Source organism: Pteropus medius, unplaced genomic scaffold (assembly GCF_902729225.1).
Source record: "Pteropus medius unplaced genomic scaffold, Ma_sr-lr_union100, whole genome shotgun sequence".
NCBI lineage: Eukaryota > Metazoa > Chordata > Mammalia > Chiroptera > Pteropodidae > Pteropus > Pteropus medius.
The window spans coordinates 533,166-543,042 of record NW_024352786.1 but is presented as its reverse complement, the minus strand read 5'-3'; the positions used below and the strand labels follow the sequence as shown (position 1 = coordinate 543,042).

Here is a 9,877-nt window from a genome sequence, read left to right as displayed (position 1 = left end):
CAAAAGGAGTGAGACAACACGGTCTTTCTAAAATATAGAGAAGATAACTTTGTCCTCCACTAAGTCTTGCCTTAGTGGAGAAAAAGAGAAAAAGTAAGATATAAGAAAAGTAAAGGTCAAATACTCCCATTCCAGGCCCAGCAAGGGTGGACAGAAAGTGAGAGAAAGTGGGAGAGTAAAGTGGCCTAACAAGGATCCCGATATTCTCCTTTGGTGATTTGTCCCAGATAGGGAGAATAGCTTCATGTCATTGAGAATAAGCTGAGGTCAGAAACAGGCTATTATCTTCACTCTAAAAGAATTCAGGTATGAGCTGACCTCTTCCAACATCTATCTGGTGTGTGGCCACTTCAATGAGCTAGCAAAATAGAGAACAAATGAGCATGGAAGGACTTGAGAATTAGCCCTTCCTGAATCAGCCTTAGTACCCAGATGGCTCATGGAGAATTTGTTAAGAATCTAGGCTGAAGGGAATAAAAGGTGCTTGTTGGCAGACTTATCACAAAGGACTTTGTAGAAAGAGCTATGATGCAGACCTCCAAAGTCAAGGCCAAATGTAATATTTTACCAGACCTGAGAGAGTACTCCATCTCCAACAAGGGCCTGGGTAATACCAGGCCAGTTTTATCACCAAGGCCATAGGATCCCAACCCAAAATGAGAGTTACTCTGGCCACAAACTTTAGCTGTGTATGACAGCAAGCAAGCAATGTCAAGTCAAAAAGAACATCTTATTTGAGGACCCTGATCTTCCCCACCACCACAAGGCTGTATAAGTCACATCCCTTCTCCATACACATTAGGAAACAAAGCAGCGAGAAAGGAAAACTACAGGACAACTGGGCATTTTTATCCCAGAAATTCAGACTATTTTCTAAATGGACTATTTAAATTACCTGATTCCATTAAGCTTTAAACCACATAAGGCATTTAAATTTTTTCTTGCTAATTAGTAAATAGGGGTTTTGGAAGAAGGCCAATTAGTTATGGTTGTAATAAAGAAATTGCATCTTTATTGTACATTTTAATTGTGAGATAAATTATATTTGTGAATCTGCTACCCCTGGTTTTGCCCACTCACAAAAATCTTAATTCAAATTGCCAGCAAGTTCCATCCCTACAAAAATAGCTCTTTCTACTGAGATTTTATGAGTACAAAGTAATGATTGCTGAAAAAGAGTAAATCCATCACTGACAAAAAAACCATAGAGTTACCTTAGGTATAAATCTATAGAAACGTCTAAAATATATAAATTCGGGTTCTTGTGCTTCATTTTCTCTTTCAAAAGAAGCAGGGCAAACCCTTAGGTGTAGCTCTTGGGCTTGTCTCCATTCTAGTCCAGTCTTCTAAATTGTCTACTTTTCTCTGAATGTCTGAGGTTTTCTTGTCTCATGTCCTAGATATTCTCTTATCTAGGCCTTTTGTTATTATCTGCTAACATACTTATTCTAAGTCCCCATAGATGCACTCAATTTAATGAATTTCTATAGAAGTTGGCTGTCTCAAATATGCATTACTACACTCTGCTTTTTTGTTTTATAATCCTAGGCTTGTCTTGTGTCACCCTGAAGTTCTTTTTCTAGCAATAATGCTTTCTGTCCTACTCTCAGCATAAGGTAAATCTTCAGGACTAACTGAGAAAGGCTGTCCCTGGGGTTCAGTACAGGGATGCCATGGGAGTCCCAGCAACATCGTTAAACATCCCATACTACACATCCAGTAGTGTGTAGGCTTTATTCTTAAAAGAGATCTTAGACATTGCAACCTTCCAACATGTTTACCCTGGACTGATGCCTATAATTACATTTCTGACAGCAATAGTTTTGCATTTATTACTTGCAACTTTGGATGAATTGCTTGGGTTTTTAGTATTTTTTTTATTACTCTTCTGAATATCTTAAACTTTTGTAGTTACATGAGCATATTGCCTTTGCTTAGTTAAATTAGAATTTAGAACTTAAGGAAGTTATATTTAATGAGACTGTAGGAAAATTTTGCTTGGGGATATTTCACAGACTAATAATTAAGATTTTTACTCTCCTGTGAAATCAAATGATAATATATCTGTAATGCAGTAAAATTTTCATTAAAAAATAAAAGGAGAAGTGTCTTTTCTGTTCTGTTCTTATATAAACACATTTTTTAAATTCCAAAAATTAGAGAATAGGAAAATAAATATTTCATTTCCATGAGATGGGCACTGAAACCAATAAACAACGTATTATAGAGACCAAAACTAACTGTGGGGTTTTTTTGTCCCATGTCTTGGATGTGGCTTCCTTTTATCAGGACCTTTGATGGCAAGACTCTGGTCAGCTGAAGCCGGACACAGGAGAGAACTTCCATCTCTGTGTTGGGTCTGCAGCCTATGGAATCTGAGGTGAAAGAAAGAGATTCGGGCTGAGGGGATGCAATTTGCTAATATGAGTACATACTCCCTAAGATACGATATTCATGCACTCAAGAAATAATCAGTCTCCTATTGTGTCTCAAAAACTAACATGTGCACTCTTGAGTAAATAAGGACACAGTTTCCAGCTTCCAGGGGCTCACAGACTAGCAGGAGAGATAAGATGAGCAGAAATTATCCTAATAAGGAAGAGAGAATGGCTGCAATAAAAACAGTACCAACAATAATGCTAGAGAAGACCAGGGGAAGAGACCTCTATCTCAGTGTTTGGGAAAGGGGTTGCAGTAGAAGATGGCTTTCCTTGAAGGATGGGTGTGATTTCCCAAAGTGGATATGAGGATTGTGGCTTTTACAGGTGGAGTGTGAAATAAAAATCTGTGAAAAGAAAACCAGTAAGTCTGTTCACAGCATAGAGGTGACAAAAAATTCAGAAATAGGGACAAGATAGCAGTGAGGAGTACAGCCACAGAGGAGGAAGAGAAAGTGCTGCATACGAGGAAGAAAAGCAGGAGATTCCTGCTCTTCTTCTGCAGCCCTGCTACAGACTCCCAAGGCACTGTCAGGAAATGAGAACCATTTTCAAAAGCTGCACAAGTAAATAAGATTGGCTTGTTCAACAAACAATAATGTAGGCTATTTAAGAACATAATCCCCTAGAACAGGAAAAGTTGACTATGCTAGAGTGCATCTCCTTTCTGCCATATTAATTTGAGTTGGTGGATTTAAGAATCTGTGCCTCATTAGAAATAACAATGTAAACAAGATCAAATAAAATTTACATAAAATCTTTTATTCAGCTGAGTTTTTGCTGAAATTCAAATTGACTGGATAAAACAAAAACAGTGGAAAACTGTTAACAAAGTCAAAATTCTGTAAGATCTCTGTATAATGCAGCCATATTTTTCAGATAGATTGCCAGCTAGAATAAGGGGACATTTGCTTGTATTTCATCAAAACTATCACATCATCTGGAACAGAGATATTCTGTGACCAATAAGACTTCTAAAAGAATCATTCCAACAAATTTAAAGAATTACTTGAATTATCATTTAGAAATAAGTTTGTGATTAATGTGAAAGCAAAAGAAAAGTTTCTATGAAGACTGCACACAACACTGCTATCCTATTTTATGACCGTGAAACCACAAATGCCAGAGAGACAACCGCGGGCGTTACACACGCAATTTCAAACTGTCCAATGAACACAGTGTGCCACTGTTGTTCATTTTCATTACTCACTAACAAGTAATTTGTTAATGTGTCCTTTTAATTTAGGGAAGATTTTCAAACATCATCATGACTCTAGATTCATCGCCACGGAATTCTGATACATGGTTTTCAACAGAAGACCATCTACTAGGTCCATCTATTCCAAGCAAGTCAATCACACACAGTCCTGGTCCAACAAGACCTTGGTATCTGAAGAGAAAGTTCAGAATCGAAGACAACAAAGGGGAGAAAGGGGCAACATAGCATAACTAGACTTTGCAAATTTTTCTCACTGTTCTGTGCTACATGGCTTAATGAGAGACTTAGCCATTCACTTTCATCAATAAATCTAGTTCAAGTGGCTACTTAGAAAGAAAGGGTAACAAAGTCAATGCACATTAAAAAGATGACCTTAATTTTCTTCCTAATGATTTAATAAATGCTGACCTAGAAATAGGAAAAAAGAAAAAAAAAGACTTTAAGGAAAAAGAAAAAGCTTATCATCTTTCGGAAAATTTGCACTCTGAGAGGAAATATCCATCTTATCTTCTATAAAGTGCTTTGTCAAATACAAACTTACTACAAAGTCAACCTAAGTATAGATTAGAGGAAAAAATTTTAAATAGGAATTCCAATTAAAAAAAAGTCCACATCTCGCCTGCCTCTAGAAAATGTAAAAAAGAATTTTAAAAAGCTTATGTTAAATGTGCTCTTACCATTAAGCCTACATACAGACTTAATATACAGGTCAGCATGGAATATCAGATCTAGAAGAATAAGGGATCTCTATTTGTGACTTTAGGCAAAGATAGTACCATAAAATGTGGAGTTCTCTAATTATTCTACTACCAAACAGTTGCAAATTTGGGCCTGGGAGATCTGTTTTTTAAAAGACAGTATACACAATCAGTCAAGTAAGCCACCAGTTTTTGAGGTGTTGATTGAATGCTTATTATCTACCAGACATTGTTTGAAATATGAGGAGTCTGGTGACACAAAATTAAAGAAGACATAGTTTCTGTCCTTAAGAAGCTTATCAACTGGAGGTGAGGGGAAGGAGTCAGAACAGGTAAACTGAAAAATTAAAATATAATATAACAAGTGATATAAAAAAAGAAAGAGTATGGAGTAATTTGCTGGTAAAGTCTAGATTTCAGGAAACCTAAGTCTGCTTTTTTCTCTCTCTCTCTTTCTTAAATCAAAATCTTTAAAAATTTTCTCATTCTTCACACCCCAAGGTAGACCTAAATGTTATCCTGGGTACACTGAGAAATGTCAACGAACATGAGAAGCAAATCTTTTTGTTTAAAATAAAGAAGGTATCAGCACAGGAAAAATGGTGTCCATCTGCCAGAGACAATAGCAGCTGTTTCTCCAGCCTTCCTCTTGAAGCCACAAAACTCAGTCTCTCCCTTTCTGTGTCTGAAGGCTCCCGAGCCGCAGTCACTCCACTGGAGCCCAGGGTATGATCCAAAAAATGATTCATGGTCAACTGTGGCACCTCTGAGTGTTCCTCAAGATGCTGTTGCTGTGTGCGCCCTGGGAGACAAACTCTTTGTGGTTGGAGGATATGATAGACACACTAAGTTGAGTCATACGATGCACGGCAAGATAAAAGAAAACAGGAAGTCTCTGTTCACACTGGAAGAGCTGGTGCATGCATTGTGGTGTGAAGCCAGCATGAAGCTCTCTTTATCAAAGGAAAGAAAAATGGATACTTTCAAGAAATGGAGTAGGAAGAAGAAGAAACATGTTCTTTCCTCCAATTAGTAATCAAACATGAAAATATATGTGTCATTTTAACATGTAGTTATAATTGCCCTCATTCGTGAAGCCAAAACCATTTTTAAACCTGAATAACATATAGATGTTAAGTTTATGTGTTGTTATAGCTGATAGTATAAATGCAAATCCACTAGTCTAAGTTTAGTCTCATTACTTTAAAATGTTTAAAGGAAATTGATAGTAGTCAAGGTATGAGAGGTTATAAAAGCATTGTTGATTTTTAAGTTAAGAGTCTGATAAGTTAAAAACATTCTAAAAATGTTTCAAAAAAACATTTCTACTTCAAAAAAGTTACTCTATTATGTGAAACATAACTGATATAAAACAGAACATCTAAAGCTTAAAATGTAAAGTCTGATTTTCAGTAAGACATCTTTCGCTTGTTCAAACAATATTGTAAATAAGTAAGTAATACTTCACATTTACCAAGAGGACAACTTTTACTGTTTTGAGTCAAAAAAAAAACAACCTTATTAACATAATTTGTTATGATCACAGTATTTTAAAATTATCACAAATAATCTTTTACAGTACCATCTTCCAAAACACACATATAAATTTGGTATTCCTTAACATGTTGTCTTGTTAGATTTGTTATCACTAAAATATTACTATAATTTTCTCTAAGCAATTTATACAATAAAATAGTGAATATTTATCATATTGATACAAACTATGACCTCAGCTTTAAAGTTTCAGGGCCTCACTTGTATAGAAAGCATATTCTTCTCAAACACTTTTGTGAACTCTGTCAACACCTACTATTAAGTTTAACTCATTTTCAAAAACAATTTTTGAAGTGCAGTAAAACTGAGAAGATGTTCTGTAACACTAACATTTGGAAACATAAAAATGTTCAATATCTACAATAAATTCTCTAATTATATTTTATGTACCAGTACATGCTTTTCTGTCCATGTTATACTTATCTAGTAGAAAATATTAGCAATATGCACACTACAATAAACAAATTTATTTTATTAATTTTTTTAATGCTTACAGCACCTGATCTTCCTAGGTGGTCTCCCATCCAAGTACTAACCAGGCCTGACTCTGCTTAGCTTCCGAGATCAGATGAGATCAGGCACATTCAGGGTGGCATGGCCATAGACCAATAAACAGTTTTAAATTAAAAAACAACAACAACGAAGGCTAGTTGGGTAGTACTTTATCTTTAAATTTTTACTTCCATTTATCTCATTATAAAAATATTTAAATAAAAGTTTTAAAAACTTCTTAATGAAAGTGACTTTTAAAGTAATGTACAGTTTTGAATTTCTGCATTATGTTCTTTTAAACAGACATTATACTATATTATGTGAAACCAACAGTAAAATCCAGAGAGACACTTATAAAATGTACTACTACTTTTTAAATTTTAAAAAAAGCAACATAAATTGTACAAATCTATTTCTACTTTAATAGATTGCATTTAAATAAAATCAATTTCCTCTTGTTAAAGATGATACATAATAAATGATAGATTAGATAATAGAAGATAAATGATAGATAGATAATAAATAGATGATAAATAGATAGATAGATGATAGATTAGATAGATGATAGAGATAGATAGATAGATAGATAGATAGATAGATAGATAGATAGATAGATAGATAGATAGATAAAAAAATAAGGAAGCTACCTCTCTGCAAGTCAGATATCTCACTTCTTAAGTAGAGATGCAAGAATATGATTTTTTTGCTAGCATCACGGAGTGAGCAAGCAGGTTCCATTTTTCCAAAGTTTCTTTGTCAAGAAACAGGTCTTCAAATAGCTTGCATCCTTTCCTTAACTAGACCATAGTTGGGTTCCTTAATATCTCTGAATCTCAGTTTCTCTATCTGTAAAATGGCCACAATAATAATCCTTATTTTATATAGTTACTGCCCGAAATAAAGTAGCAATGCTAAAAAGCCACGTAAAGTCCCTAGAATCTTTAATAAATGATCAATAAGTATTCACTCTGATTAAATAACTCAGTTCTGAAGACTGTGTCTATTATTTATAGTTATGGGACAGGCAAGGTAATGTATGCTATTGGATTTTGAGCACATATTTTGCCTCATGTATAGTATCTTGAATGCTACATTTTAAAAATTAGGTTTTAAATGTACCAAAATTTCAAGCAATTGCTTTATGGTACCATAGTTATTGGTCTTTTAAGTTAATACATAATTTCCTTTTTAAGCAGGTATTGTACAGCTTAACAATTAAAAAATCGACCACGGTTGCAATGAAGAAGAGTAATGATATTGGTAACACACAGTGGCCAGGAGGAATAGGAGGAGACCAATTTGAGAGGAAGATTTTCAAATGTGGAGGGTTCACTGCAAAGTGGACTTCAGGATTTTGGTAAGGGTCAGATAAGAATGAGCGCCTTGGAAGCAAGGTTTTAGACTGGTGAGGTCTTTCAATTAGACAAGGATCTTCAAGTGAAAAACTTAAGTCCACATTAGAAAAATATTATGAAGAAAATCTAACCCTTCCAAAATAATGTCATAACCTTACTGATGTACTTGTCCTCATTTTGGAACTGAGAGAAGGGCCAGAAAATTTAGTTGTCCCAGTTTCTATGGTCTGAATACCTCGGGCTCTTAACAGCTTTAAGCAAAAATTTGCTTGTGATCACAGAACAATGTATGCTTAACCTACAGCTTCCAAAATGCTTTTTGACTGCTTCCCATCTCTGCTGCTTTGTTGTACTCTGGGAATGCTCTCCCCACTTCCCCTTTCTTCCTATTTCAACTATATGCATCAATTAAGACTTATTCAAATGCCATCTTGTCCGTGGAGCCTCTTCAGTGCCTTCAGCTCTGATTTCTTTCACTTGGTGCTCTGTCCAGGCAGACCTCGGAGATATTGTAAGTTCGGTTCCAGACCACCGCAGTAAAGCTGTTATCGCAGTGAGTCACATGAATGTTTTGGTTCCCAGTACATATAAAAGTTATGTTTACACTATACTGTAGCCTATTAAGTGTATGTTAGCATTATGTATAAAAATAGAGAGAGAGAGATAGCTTAATTTAAAAATACTTTATTGATAAAAAGCGCTAACCATCATCTGAGACTGTTGGAAAAATGGTGCCAACATACTTGGTCAACACAAACCTTCAATTTGGAAAAAATGCAGTATCTGCAAAGTGCAATAAAGTGAAGTGCAGTAAAAGTAGGTATGCCTGTATTTTTATGACATTTGATTTCTATCTTGATTACACCTTACTACACTCTAAGAAGAAATGTCTATCTCTTCTGAACGTGAGCTCTGTAAGTTTCAGCACTCTGCCTTCCACGTCTTTGTACACAGTGCACTGCCCTTTATAAGTATTTAAAAACTTCTCTGAAGTGAGTGAATAAATGAAGGCTACATGGCTTAAAGTTACAATGTGTGCTATTTACGACTACATAGCAAGAGTAATAACAGATACTGTGCTGGCTAAATAACCATGTTCCTTTGGAAATCCGCCTTCATTCACTTTCTGTAACACCACAGAGGCCTCAATAAATTATTGAACCATAACCTATCTCCTGAATTTCCAGATGACCTACATTTTAAACTTCAGACCAGTGAACCAATTCACAAATTGGATTGGCAAAGCTGTTTTAAAAAAATGCTCCTAGATACAGGCTTCCTTGAAAGAAAATTTGCTGGATGCACTAAGGATTATTCAACTCATCACTGCATGTACAGCTTCTTTACCAAAGGTTAGCATTTGAAAGGAAAACAAGAATGTACATAACCGTTTCCTCCCTGCTTCACCTCTGTACTTTGTGTCACTTTGTCAATGAGGTCTTCCCTCATTACACTGCTAATACTCCACACCACCTGCTCCTCCTTCACTGCCTTACTTTTTTTTCTTAAAAAATCTCTGTAACATATTATATCCTTTATTTAACTACAATGTCTATTGTTTATTGTCTGTCTTCTTTGCTAGTATGTAAGCTAGACATTTTGTTTTGTTTTGTTCACCGATGTACTGATATATCTGAAGAATCTACAACAATACCTTGAAGACATGAATAAATCAGTGATTCAAGGATTGTTCTTCTAAAAAATATGTTTCCGCTGAGGTAAAAGGCCGGAAGTAGAACTACTGAAGATATAACCTAGGAAGACTGAAGAAGTTTAATATGCCAAGAAGAAAAAATATATATAGTTATGTTTACATATAGAGTCTCAGGTAAGAAATGGATGGAGGTGAAACCTAATATAAAACCTCAGCTGTGCCCACATTGTCTGGGACAGCTTATAGGTACAGTGCATTACCAAAAAGAAAACAATCTACCATCATTAGTTGATCGTGCATACATGTGCAGAGGCGGTTGCAAGACATAACTTTTCCACTGAGTTCCTTCTCAGTTGGTTTAGAGAAGGTTTCTCAGCCACGGCACTATTGACATTTTGGGCTCGATGAACCTTTTTTTGTGGGAGCTGTCCTGTACATCAGGGGGTGGTTAGCAGCATTCTTGGCTT

General features: G+C 35.4%; 1 pseudogene; it reads right to left on the bottom strand.

Moving 5' to 3' along the window:
* Positions 1-6,396: 6,396 nt before the first annotated feature.
* On the bottom strand, positions 6,397-6,515 carry LOC120591388 (uncharacterized; annotated as a pseudogene).
* Between the last annotated feature and the right edge of the window lie 3,362 nt (positions 6,516-9,877).